At 38.0% G+C, this 14318-nt stretch overlaps 2 pseudogenes; both read right to left on the bottom strand.

Moving 5' to 3' along the window:
* The window catches only part of LOC132301397 (L-type lectin-domain containing receptor kinase IX.1-like), a 37231-nt pseudogene extending 34098 nt beyond the window's left edge, over positions 1–3133 (bottom strand).
* Positions 3134–3142: 9 nt separating this feature from the next.
* Positions 3143–12564, bottom strand: LOC132301396 (L-type lectin-domain containing receptor kinase IX.1-like; annotated as a pseudogene).
* Positions 12565–14318: the final 1754 nt, after the last annotated feature.

The following is a 14318-nucleotide window of genomic DNA, read 5'->3' as shown; positions in this document are numbered from 1 at the left end:
ATTTTGCCCTTTATTGACGAATTTTACCCGTTTTGACTCTCGTTTGCTTATTCGCCTTTCTTTGAGTTCCGTGACTTCATGGAAGGTCATATTGGTGTCTTGGGGATGATGTATATCTCTATGGACTTTGGTTTTATCTTTCGCTTCCGCATTTTCGATCCGTTTTTGGGTCAACTTTTGGTTCATCACTGACGCAATGGGTTACAAAACTTGGGCTGTCATACATGTAGCCAATGGTTCTAGTCAAAACTGTTATTTGTGAACCTTTTCCGTGGTCAATAAGCATAGCTAGCCCAAAATCCCCAAGCTTGGTATTAAAATTGGAATCCAACACAATGTTGCTTGATTTTATGTCCCTGTGCAATACGCATTGTTCCCATTCTTCCTGAAGATAGAGCAATGTCGAGGCCAAGCCTTGAGCGATTTTGAACCTCACACTCCAACTTAAACACTTTTCTTCTCCAAAGAGATGGGAATCTAAACTGCCATTAGGCATGAACTCATATACAAGCAAGAGCTCTCTTTTTTCATGGCACCAACATACCAATGAGTTGCACTAGGTTCCTATGCCTTAATTGACTAATAATCATCACTTCTGATGCATACTCCTTTAGACCCTGTTTTGAACCCCTTGACACCCTTTTAACAGCAACATTTGAGTTCAAGTCCCTCAAGAAACCTCTGTAAACCCCACCAAACCCTACCTGTCTAAGTTTCTCTTCCTGCGCGAAGTTATTGGTGGCATGAGCCAAGTCCTTGTAAGAAAACTTCCTATGTCCTGCACCTCTTTCAAATTTGTTAACCATGGACACATCAATAGGATCTTCTTCATTTTGAACCCCGCACCTCTTCCTCCAAAAGATGAAAAAAATTACACTCAACAAACCAATCAAAGCACCTCCGCCAATAGCTAATCCAACCACAAATCCTATCTGGCTTTTACTTGATTTGGGGTAAGGATTGGAAGTTGCCGTAATTACCCCTGGATCTATTGAACTGAAGCTCCATGAGTTTATAGTATGTATAACTATAGTATTTCTTAATGAAGCAGAAAAGCCAAATGTAACCCATTCTTAAAAGTAGTCCCGTAGATCAACTGTGTACTGAAACATTTCTTTGCGACTCGTATTGTTTAAAAAATAATTGAATTTAACACTCAGATATTTTGAAGCGGAACTATAACTAATCGAAGCAAAATTTATTTCCCCATCTTAAATTTTTCTACCAATCCCGCACCATGTCTTGTTTTTAACAGATATCATAGAATTGTTGTCAATTCCTACATGCTGATGTGCCGGGTTCCATTGGTCTTGATAAATATCAAACTCCACCTCGACAAATGGATTATCCGATGAGTTCAGTAGCTGGGAGTCACTAGTAAGGCCAAGGCCGCTGCCACTAGTTGTATTATTAGGGATTTTTTATTTGGAAGGTGCAAGGAAGAACATGATCCCATCACTACAAGATGTTTCAATCTGCGAATTGATGACGAAAGTGAAATTGGTAGTGAAGTCTATGAGGTTTCTTGAGGCTTTGTCCCAAAGGTGCAACGGCTTGGCATGCGTTGCTCGGCCAATGCTTGCAAAATAATGAGGCAAATCACGCTAGTTTGCTGTGAGTTGGATTACAATGTTTGCTGTATAAGGTCTTTCATGTTAAAGTTGCACTACGCAATCAACTAGATTTGATACCAGTTGTTGTGGCGGAAACACAAAATATACAACACTGTTCAAGGAATAAACAATTAATCATGAAGAATAGAAAAAATCACACACAAGAACACAAGATATATATGGTTCACCCAAATCTTAGGGCTATGCCCATAGAGCACACCGAACAAATTCACTATGAAAAAGATGAAAAATTACAAGGAGAATTCTCTCTCAATCTCTCTCAATTGCTCTCTCTTGTATTGGCACACATTTATCTATAACTTTCACACCTATTTATAGAGTCCCAAACTTGTTCTACAAGAACTTGCCTTTTATAAAATCCAAAACCAATAAAGAAATTAAATCAAATCAGGAAACTGAATTTTCCTTAAACCAATAAGGAAGTCAAATCAGATTAGGAAACTGAATTTTCCCAAACAGATTAGGAAACTGAATTTTCCCTAAAATTCAATACTCTTGAAATTCCCATATAATTAAATCTTCCTAAAAATCTTCCACCTAATCAGACTCCACAAAACCACAACAATCTCCCACTTGGAGTCTGGAGCACTTATAAACCCATTCCATCTTCTTCTCATGCATGTCCCATACATGTCGGTGCGCTTCTTTCTGTTTTCAAGCTAGAAGACCAACTAAAGTTGCGCAAAACTTCAGTTTCTCCATGGTCACTGTCTTGGTCAACATGTCTGCCGGATTCTTGGTGCCAAGTATTTCTCAAGTGTCAACACCCCATCTTCTAACAAAGATCTGATAAAGTGATACTGAAGTCCTATATGTTTGGTCCTTGAATGAAATGCTGAATTCTTTGCTAGATGTATCACACTCTGACTATCACTATGCAAAAAATTGTTCTCCTGTTCGAATCCTAACTTTGTCAACAGACCTTGTAACCAAATCATCTTTTTACTATCCTCTGTCATCGCCATATACTCTGCCTCTGTAGTAGATAACGCTACAATCCTCTGTATTTATGAAACCCAACTAACTGCAGTTATACCCACCATGAACACATACCCGATAGTACTTCTTCTGTGGTCCACCTCGCCAGCAAAGTCTGAATCTATATAGCCATGTAGGTTCACTTCGCCCCTTTTGAAACATAGGCATCTGTTTGTGGTACCCTATAGATATCTCAATATCCACTTTACTACTTCCCAGTGTAGCTTGCCCAGACCCTTCATAAACCTGCTTACTGCTCCCACTGCATGTGCAATGTCTGGTCCTGTGCACACCATGGCATACATCAAACTTCCAATGGCTGAGGCATATGGAATTTTAGCCATAAATTTTTTCTCATCTTCTGTCTTTGAACATTGATCTTGAGATAATCGGAAGTGATTAGCTCAGGAAGTACTCACTGCCTTAGCATTATTCTTGTTGAACCTCTTCAGAACCCGTTCAACGTACTCAGCTTGAGACAACTGCAAAGTACCTTTCTGTTTATCTCTGCTAATCCTCATCCCAAGAATCTACTTCACTGCACCATGATCCTTCATCTCGATTTCACTAGACAACTGCTTCTTTAATTTACTGATTTCTTCAAAATCAGAACCTACCACTAACATGTCATCAACATAAAGTAGAAGGATAATGACACTTGACTTGAACCTCTTGAAGTAGCAGCAATGGTCAGCGTTGCACTTGTTGTAGCCATGTCATTTCATAAAACCATCGAAATTCTTGTACCACTGCCTCGGGGCTTGCTTTAAACCATATAAGTTTTTCTTCAACTTGCACATTAGTTTCTCTTTCCCTTTGATTGAGAAACCCTCCGGTTGTTGCATGTAAATCTCCTCCTCAAGGTCACCATGGAGGAAAGCAGTTTTGACATCTAACTGCTCAAGGTGCAACCCTTCTGCTGCAACAATGCTAAGAACTGAGCGAGTGGTACTCAGTTTTAGAACCGGGGAAAAAAATGTCTGTGTAGTCAATGCCTTGCTTTTGCTGAAAGCCTTTGACCACCAATCTCGTCTTGTATCTCTTGGAACCATCATGTTCCTCTTTCACCCTGTACACCCATTTGTTGTGAAGAGCTTTCTTCCCCATGGGCAACTTAGCTAGTTCCCATGTTTTGTTAGAGATAAGGGACTTCATCTCATCTTCCATTGCAAGCTCCCACTTGCTAGCATCTTCAACCTGACATGCTTCATCATAGCATTCAGGCTCACCATCATCTGTGAGCAACATATAATCCAAATATTTCCTATTCGGTACATGAGGTCGCGTAGACCTTTAGGGTGCAGGCATAGGAGTTGGAATATGCGATGAACTATGCTCTGTGAGTTCTGGCCAAGAACCCTCATCTGTCTGCTCCACATCAATGCTCTCTAGATCATCATCTAACTCAATAAACTCAGGCTTACTCTATATAGGACTAGTTAACTAGGCTGCATCTCTATCCTTGTACATCACCTTTTCGTTGAAAATCACATCTTTACTTCTGATGATTTTCTTGTTCTGATTATCCCAGAGTCGATAACCAAACTCATCTCCACCATACCCAACGAAGATGCATTTTAGTGACTTGGGGTCGAGCTTTCCCCTAGCATGGTCACTAATATGCGTATATGCAATACAACCAAAAACTTTCAACCATGAAAGATTTGTCTCTTTGCCACTCCATACCTCTTTTGGTATTCGATGCTTCAAAGGCACTGATGGTCCATGATTTATTAGGTAGGATGCTGTGTTGACCACTTTTGCCCAAAACTGTTTGGGTAGACCCGAATGTATGCCATGCTTCTGGCTCTTTCTGTCAATGTTCGGTTCATCCGTTCTGCCACCCCATTCTACTGTGGGGTTTCTTGCACAGTCCTCTCTAATCTGATCCCATTATCAAAACAGAACTTCTTGAACCCAGTGTCATCATACTCACCACCATTGTCTGATCTCAACCTCTTGATCTTCAAACTTGTCTTATTCTCCACCATGGCCTTCCACTTCTTGAACACATCAAATACCTCAGATTTGTGCTTCAAAAAATAAACCCATACCTTCCTCGTGTGATCATCAATAAAAGTTACGAAGTAGGATTTTCTGCCAATGGATGAGACAGTGGTTGGCCCCCAAACGTCTGTGTGAACTGGCTCAAGTTTCTCCTTTCTGAGATCTCTGCCACTTTTCTTGAAACTGACCCTCTTCTACTTATCCATCACGCAACTCTCACAGAAGTTAATATCAATTGCCCGTATGCCTAGTAGTTTCCCCTTTGAGTACATAATCTTCAGCCCCCTTTCACTCATGTGACCTAGTCTCTAGTGCCAAAGGTTGTGATCTTCTCTGTTTTCTGCAACTACTATAGACCCACAAGCACTGGTAGTTGTGTAGAGAGTGCCAGATTTCTTACCACGTGCAATGATCATAGCGCCCTTGGAAACTTTCCACGAGTCTTTATTAAAGGTTGTAACAAAACCTTCATCTGACAATTGTCCCACCGAAATAAAATTCTTCCTCAAGTCAGGGATGTGTCTTACATCCTTTAACTTCCAAGCTGACCCATTCAAGTTAATTTGCACTTCACCCTTGCCAACGACGCTGCAAGGTTAATCATCACCAAGATACACCTTACCAAGGTTACTCGGTTCATAGCTATTAAATAGCTCTTTATTTAAGGTGCCATGAAACGATGCGCCTGAATCTAAAACCGATGACTCCGCCTTGCTCTCCAAAGAGCATATCAATGCATCATCTGATTCTTCTGAGACAAAGTTTGCTTTAGTTTTTCTTTCGGTTCCCTTCTTTAGAAGTCTGCAATCAACACGGTAATGTCCCTTCTTTCCACAATTCCAACACTCAACGTCATTGAGATCTGTGGAATTCTTGAAATTTTGAGACTGTGTTCTTCTATTCTTTAACTTAGATCTGCCTCAGTTTCTATTATTGTTGCCTTTCTTCTTGTTTGAACCCTTACCTCTGCTTTCAACACTCAACGCCGAACCACTGGTGGAAACCCCTACTATTTGCCTTCTGATTTCTTCAGTCAGAATCATGGTCACAACTTCATCAAATTTTAACTTGGTCTTCCCTACAGAGCTACTGATCGCTGTAACTGTGCCACTCCAACTCTCGGGTAACTACCCTAGAATTAGCAGTGCTCGGGCCTCGTATTTGAAGTCGATATCAATAAACTCTAATTGCCCAACTATCTCATTGAACATATTTAGATGTTTGTTGAACTTACCACCTTCGACCATCTTCATCTTGAACAACTTCTTGATTAAGTGCACCTTGTTCGCTGCAGAAGGCCGTTCATACATACTAGAAAGGGCTGGCATGAGAGACAACATCATTTTCTCGTTCTTGATGTTGAAGGCGACTGACTTTACCAACGTCAATCTGATGGTGCCAAGAGCCTTCCTATCAAGTAATTCCCAATCTGCATCCTTTGTATCCTCTGGCTTCTCACCCAAAGGTTGATATAGATTTTTCTAAAACAAGAGGTCTTCTATTTGCATCTTTGAGAAACCGAATTTTGTGCCATCGAACTTCTCGATCATAGATGTGGATTTCTTATCTTCTGATGCCATTACTCCCATTCGAACGGATAGATTTGATCGAAAAACTTCCAAAATTTTGTCAAACACCTTCTGTGCCCTAGGTTCTCAACCAAAGAATCTGATACCAGTTGTTATAGTTGCACCACACAATCAACCAGATTTGATACCAGTTGTTGCGGCGGAAACATAAAACAAATAACAATGTTCAAGGAATAAACAAGCAATCACGAAGAATAAAAAAAATCACACACAAGAACACAAGATATACATGGTTCACCCAAATCTTAGGGCTACATCCATGGAGCACATCGAACAAATTCACTATGAAAAAGATGAAGAATTACAAGGAGAATTCTCTCTCAATCTCTCTCAATTGCTCTCTCTTGTATTGGCACACATTTATCTCTAACTTTCACCCCTATTTATAGAGTCTCAAACTTGTCCTACGAGAACTTGCCCTTTCACCCCTATTTATAGAGTCTCAAACTTGTCCTACGAGAACTTGCCTTTTGTAGAATCCAAAACCAATAAGGAAATTAAATCAAATCAGGAAACTGAATTTTCCTTAAACCAATAAGGAAGTCAAATCAGATTAGGAAACTGAATTTTCCCTAACAGATTAGGAAACTGAATTTTCCCTAAAATTCAGTACTCTTGAAGTTTCCATATAATTAAATCTTCCTAAAAATCTTCCACCTAATCAGACTCCACAAAACCACAACATTTCATAGGTTATGCTTAAATCATTTGGAGTGAAGCTGGTGATGTTGAAGGACAATGGAACTACAAAATGGATCATTAAAGAAAGGAAAATGCTAATCATAAAAAGAATCTTAGAACCAACCATGGCTTATAAGGAAGCTTAGCTGCTATGCTTGCAAATTCTCTCTTCAATGGAATTGCTATTAGGCAGTCATTGTAAACTTGGGTTGTTTTCTCCCCCTTTTTTCTGATGCAATATATTAGATACATATTGCTTTGAAAAAGTCTTTAACATTGAGGTTTCATTAGAAGTTGTATACAAATATTGTTTATATCCACACGTCTGCAACAATTAAATCTGACTTTTTACATTATGCAATATTAAACAATCATTGTAACGTGTCCAATTTTCATCATTTTCCAAATTCTGAAATTTTTTGTCCATGCAATGGCATTTTGTCTTTTCTCGTTTTGCATGCCAGACACTGTAGGGTGTACCGGTTATGTCTGAGAGTTGGTTGGGACATTTCATTGAGTCCAGGACTCTTTGAAATGCCAAGGTTGCCATTTTTACATTTTTTTGTTTTTCGGGCCAGACGATTCCGTATGGGACCCGATACCAAAATTGTTACATCCGAGGATCTTGGTAGGATTCATTTGCATCATATTTATTTTATTTTATGTGTATAAGTATATATATATATATATGTGGTGTATAATGAGACAAAAAAATAAAAGGGAAAATAAATTTAATTTTTGGTGGGGCCCACATATCATGTTAAAGATTGAACCAAGAGGCATTTAGGCCTCATTTCTTGCTTCCTTTCTCTCTCCCCGGTGGTTCTCTCTCTCACCCCCTTTACTTTGCTTTTTCTTTTTCTTTTTGAATCAAAACTTTAGAACTTAATTACTGCTTCACTACTTGGAATTTTTGGAAGCCGTTTGCGACAATTCGAAGAGCTCGGCGAGACCTTCACATTGATGTAAACAATTTCTTATTTGGCTAAGCTTGCAATTTCGAAATTCTAAGGTATAAATTGGGGATTTTCATCGAGCTTGAGGTAGGGGTGTTCTAATACATGATTTCCTATGCTTCTTGTGAGCTAATTCTTTAATTGCATGCTGAATTAATTTAAATTCTTGCAAATTGTTTAAATATTATGTTTGGAAGGTGTGTGTATATGAAAGTTGATATAACATGTATGAGCATGCCTATGTGTAATGGAAATTGTATCTTGTATACCTAACTAGCTTGAATTCTTGCAAGTTACTTATGTGTTGTACATAGGAAATATGGGATTATGTGGTAGTTGTCAATTTGTGTAATAGCATGCACTTGTGAAATGGAAATTTCTCTTTATAAAATTAATATGCTAAATTAATGTTGAATGAAGGCATAAGGTACTTGTTTTAGAAATTCAACTTGCAAGCATGTGCGATGTTCTATAATCTGATTAACAATTAGAAGCATAAGGCATTCATGCATCCATTGGGAAAGGAAAAAGGGAAAAATGTTTTAAAAGCAAGTGAAAGGATTTTGGGAAAATTGTTTTTGAAAAGTGTTGCGAAACCGGATGCCTAGGAGGCGCCTAGTGGTCCGTGTTATTAGTGTAGTCTATAAGGGAGTAAGGTTGAGCTAACTAGGCCGGATGCGACGCCTTGGAGGTGCCTTGTGGTCTTGGATAGTTAATAAACCCTCCATTCATGATGCCTTGGAGGTGCCTTGGGTCGGATTACACTAACGGTTTAGAAGTTAAAACGGGAATGTTTCGGAAAATGGGGAGCAACATAAGCATTACATTGCACTTCATTGGTATGCATGGCATGATTGTGACTTGGGTAGTATATGTGTTTATATCGAATGTTGTGGTTATGGTATACATTCCCAGTGTAATATGATCCCATTATCTTATTTCCTATTCTAGACGTGAACTCACGGGGTCATAAGAAATGTGTCTTAGATACTTCCTATTGAGCTTTTAGCTTACCCCATTATGTTAATATTTTCAAGTTCGGGAAAAGAAATGGCGGACATCATTCCACCCCGACCTTAGCTCGGAGTAGGAAAATGTCTTTTATTGCTATCTTTTATATTTGGGCTTAATTTTGTATAATGTTGACCCAAAATGTATTATTTTGCAGCATGCGAAATATTTAGATACATTTTGTATATGGCCATTAGAGAAATGTAATTATGTTTAATTACACTAAATTATTTAGTGTATTTTATGTAACGTGTTGTAAATTATGTTAACATTGTTATTGTTGTTAATGTATTAGATGTTAAAATATATTTAAATATGTACATGAGTGTAGTGGCGTGGGTGGTTGGTTATCAAATGTTGTTGTATTTTGGTTTTCTTTGGACAGTGAGTAATTGAGTGTGGATAACCCAAACCAGTCGACGTAAAATCTCATACATCAACCGGATAACCTAAATTAGTCGACGTGAATTTTCTACACGTCGATCGGTATCTTGGCAGTGAGCATATTCACTGTACAAGTCTTGAACCAGTCGACGTGTAGCCTTCCAAATGTCGATTGGTATCTTGGCAGTGAGCTTTTCCACTGTACACGCCTCAAACCAGTTGATGTGTGACTCCCCATACATTGACCGGTTCCTGTGTAGTAAACATTTGTGACTTATTTTCTTGTTTTGCCCTTGACTACTCACTCAAGTGTATTGTTACACATTACAAGGTCCAGTAAAATACAATAATTATATTTTAACCATGGGAATGACTATATTGCCTTGGACTTTATCTCATTTATTATGTGATACAAGTAAATGACTATTTTGCCCTTTGAGTCTTAGACCATTTGAATTGTGACAAATGACCAGCTTGTCCTTGTTGGATTTTAATTTACAAATTTAACGTGAAATGATCATATTACCCTTGGATGATTTTGGATCAGGTAAGGACCCGTTTAATGATCCGAATCTAGTGGATTTGGGTCGTTACAATCATGCTCTCTTGGTTGTGCTTGTAACATACATTTCAATGATAATGTTTTGTTTTATAGGACTATGTCTAGGAATAGTAGGATCTTGAGACGTCATTTCTGATGATAAACCAAATGATTTGTTTACATTTTATGAAAATCACCCCTTGTGAAAATCAAGAATATCATAATGTAATGGTAATTCTTAAAATTAGGAACAAATAATCTTCATTTGGATTTGAATGAGAGAGATGGTATACAACAGTGTCACTCATGTTGCCATTTATAGATGGTCTAATAAGGTGACTCAAGTTAATCAGAGTTAAAATAGTCCATGGGCTTTTTCTTATTTTCAAATATTTTTTTTCATATTTTTAAAAATACAAATATGAAGTTTCACTTAGTTGTAAATAATTGGCCGGTCAAAACTTGCAAATTGGTCTGTTGATCGATTAACTTCATTTCCAAATTAAACCTCTTGTTGAGGGTCTTTTCCTGGTAGATTTTGTAATCTCAATCATTTAATTGCCATGAAAATGAAGTGGGTGTGACAAAAAAATTCAGCTTTTTTTGCACTAGCATGCCAATGGCACAATAAGACTCGGAAGATAACCCAAGTTATCCGCGATGTTGGAAAGTAAGGATACCACTTCTCTTAAGGTTCTGGATGCCTCTAAAATGAGCACTTTGCAGACAAACAATATTTATAAATAGAATAAGTAACAAAATGGATCAAAACAAACATGAACTCAAACACATTTCATTAACAATTGTAAATACAACTCATTTGGCTGGTCTCATATATAAACAATGGTGCCATAGGATAGTGACGCTGAAGATGTCGGCATAGGCATCTCTGATGGAAAACTAGGCAATGGAGCCTCAAAATTTAGGACTTGAATTGCTTGCTTAATTGAAGGCCTGAGTTTGCTATCTAGTTGAGCACACCAGAGGCCAACAATCATCAAACATTCCATTTCTGTCTTATCAAACTCTGCAGATAGTTTTGGGTCGGCTGCTTCAAGAAGCCTTCCTATTCCGTAGAGGTACCGAACCCACTCTATAATACTTATTTGAGACTCTTCTTGAGCTCTACAGTCCACAGATTTTCTTCCACATGCTATTTCTAATGCTACAACTCCAAAGCTATAGACATCTGATTCCTTACTGGCCTTGCCTGAAATGATACAATCGGGAGCCATGTAGCCGATGGTCCCTGCCAAAACTGTTGTTCGTGAACCTTTTTCGTGGTCAACAAGCCTTGCTAACCCGAAATCGCCAAGATTGGTATGGAAATTGGAATCCAACATAATGTTGCTTGATTTTATGTCCCTGTGCAATATGCAATGTTCCCATCCTTCGTGAAGATAGAGTAATGCTGAGGCCAAGCCTTGAGCGATTTTGAACCTCACAGCCCAACTTAAACACTTATCTTCTCCAAAGAGCTGGGAATCTAAACTGCCATTAGGCATGAACTCATATACAAGCAAGAGCTCTCTTCTTTCATGGCACCAACCAATGAGTTGCACTAGGTTCCTATGCCTCAATCGACTAATGATCGTCACTTCTGATGCATACTCCTTTAGACCCTGTCTAGAACCCCTTGATACCCTTTTCACAGCAACATAGGAGTTTAAGTCCTTCAAGAAACCTCTGTAAACCCCACCAAACCCTCCCTGTCCGAGTTTCTCTTCCTTCCCGAAGTTATTAGTGGCACGAGCCAAGTCCTTGTAAGAAAACTTCCTAGGTCCTGCACCTCTTTCAAATTTTTTAACCATGGACACATCTAAGACAGGATCATCTTCGTTTTGAACCCCGCACTTCTTCTTCCAGAAGACGAACAAAACCACACTCAATATACCAATCAAAGCACCTCCGCCGATAGCCAATCCAACCACAAATACTGTCTGGCTTTTACTTGATTTGGGGTAAGGATTGGAACTTCTCGTTATTACCCCTGGATCTGTTGAACTGAAGCTCCATGAGTTTAAAGTATGTATAGCTGATTTATTTCCTGTTGCAGCAGAAAAGCCAAATGTAACCCATTCTGGCAAGTAGTCCCTTAGATCAACTGTGTACTGAAGCGTTTGTTTGTAACTGGTATTGTTTCTAAAATAATTGAATTCAACACTCAGATCTTTAGAAGCAGAACTATAACTAATCGAAGCATTATTTATCGTCCCATTATAAATACTATTTTTAATCCCCGACCATGTCATGTTTATAACAGATTTCATAGAGTTGATGTCAATACCTACATGCTCATGACGTCCCACGTGTCATGGGTTTCCAAAAATATCAAACTCCACCGCGACAAATGGATTATCTGATGAGTTGAGTAGCTGGGAGTCACTTGTAAGGCCAAGGCCGCCGCCATTAGTTGCGTTTTCAGGGATTTTTGATCCAAAAAGCGCAAGGAAGAACGCGATCCCATCACTGTAAACTATTTTGTTTAGTGAATTGATGACGAAAGTGAAATCGGTAGTGAAGTCTGCGAGGTTTCCTGAGGCCCCGTCCCAAAGGTGCAAAGGCTTGGCATACGTGGCTCGGCCAATGCTTGGAAGCGTATCTCCACCAAGCTGGTTTTTGGTGAGTTGGATTACATTGTCTGCTGGATAAGCTATTTCATAGGTCATTTCTAAATCATTTGCAGTGAAGTTGCTTAAGTTGAAGGACAACGGAGCTACAAAAGGGATCATTAAAGAAAGGAAAATGTTTATCTTAAAGAGAGAAATCTCTGAAGCAACCATGGCTTGTAAGGAAGCTTAGCTGCTATGCTTGCAAATTGTTACTTCAATAGTTTATGGTATTGGCAGTCTTGAAATGGAAGGTACTAGGAAGTCATTGTTTACTTAGTATGCTAATTGTCTCTTTTCCTTCCCCTCTTTTTCTAATGCAATATATTAGATATAGATTTGAGCTTTTTGAACAAGTATTTTAACATTGTAGTTTCATTGTTTAATTACTTAGGTATGATGTGAAAGACTGCAGGATTCCATTTTCCAAATCACTAGAAGTTGTATACAAATATTGTTTACATCAACCACACGCCTGCAGCGATTGAACTGTTGGATCATCCTCTTTTCAAAAATTATATGCGGGATCAAATGATCGTTAAAAACTAAACTCTTATGTATGGCCCTTTCTAATATGTCTTTTTATCTGGATGTTGTGTTCTTAACTGTAACGACCCTAAAATGATACCAATTATAAAAAAATATTCAGCATGACCAAGGGTCCTACCATAACCTGTTGGAATGCAAAAAAAAAAAAAAAAATGGAATGGTCTCACTTGGCCATAAACTAATCTATTATATCATAACGCACAATGCAAATAATATAAAACATTTCCAAAACAACAATATACATATAAAAAAAAAAAGTCCCTTTCCTCTAATTCCTTCAATAAATAAATAAATAAATAAAATGGAAGCATCAGTCCACTACTTAGTCCCATAATCCTTTACAAGGAAGATAATCTAATTACATCAATTTACAGTCTATGAAATACGGCTGAAATCGAAAGTCCATAATTTACTACATTATACAAATTATACTAAAATTTTACAGAATAGTCAAGATTTACATTTACAAAATATTAAAGTTCTAAAACAAAAATAGCAAATTATAAATCTCCAATCCTGTCTAAACTTGTGGTAGATGGTTGTTCGCCACCTCCTTTCCGTGTCCTAAAAAATATTAATAATAAGGGGTGAGCAAAATTGCTCAGTAGGTGATGCCTAAAACACACCTCTTGTGACCCCGTGAACCCAAACAAAGAATAGAAATATAGTAAATGGGATCACGCTATGCCGGGAAAAAATACAATACAACTTCAAGGCCAAAAACAAATAAATGTTGTGCTACGTAATGCAATGTCATGCATGTCACTCCCCATTTTCAAAACCATTTCTGCCATCATTCCCAAACTGTTAATGTAACCCATCCCATAACAGCTCCATGGCGGCACGAGAGAAGGATTGGCTAACTATCCCTGACCATAAGGCAAGCTCCAGCACGTCATTTGGGACCAGTTAACTCAACCACGTTAGGGCAGTCTCCCTAATTCTCTCTAGGTGACATTAACACCACGGACCCATAGGCAATCTCCTAGGTGACCAGATTTTCGCAAACTTTCCATCAAAAACCTTTCCCAAAATATTTTCTTTTATTTCTTTCAAAAACAAATTTTCCATTTCAAATCAAATTTTTCACCTTTTCATGCACAATGTCATGCATGAATATCACATACTTTTCCAATATAATGATAATAAAAGATTTTATATTACACAATTCAACATACTTTCACATATCAATTTCTAGTAAATTAATAAGCATCAAAGGTATGGAATTTAACACATTAGACATGTTTTTCATACAAATCAATTAATACACATATTTAGAGATTTCTTATTACACAATTCAACATACTTTCACATAGCAATTTCTAGCAAATTAATAAGCACCAAAGGCATGGAATTTAACACATTAGGCATGCTTTTCT

Source organism: Cornus florida, unplaced genomic scaffold, assembly GCF_030987335.1.
Source record: "Cornus florida cultivar Cherokee Brave unplaced genomic scaffold, ASM3098733v1 CherokeeBrave_3.0.0_Hap2_Chr03, whole genome shotgun sequence".
Lineage (NCBI taxonomy): Eukaryota > Viridiplantae > Streptophyta > Magnoliopsida > Cornales > Cornaceae > Cornus > Cornus florida.
Note: the sequence above shows the minus strand (reverse complement) of the source record. Positions and strands in the feature narration are given on the sequence as shown.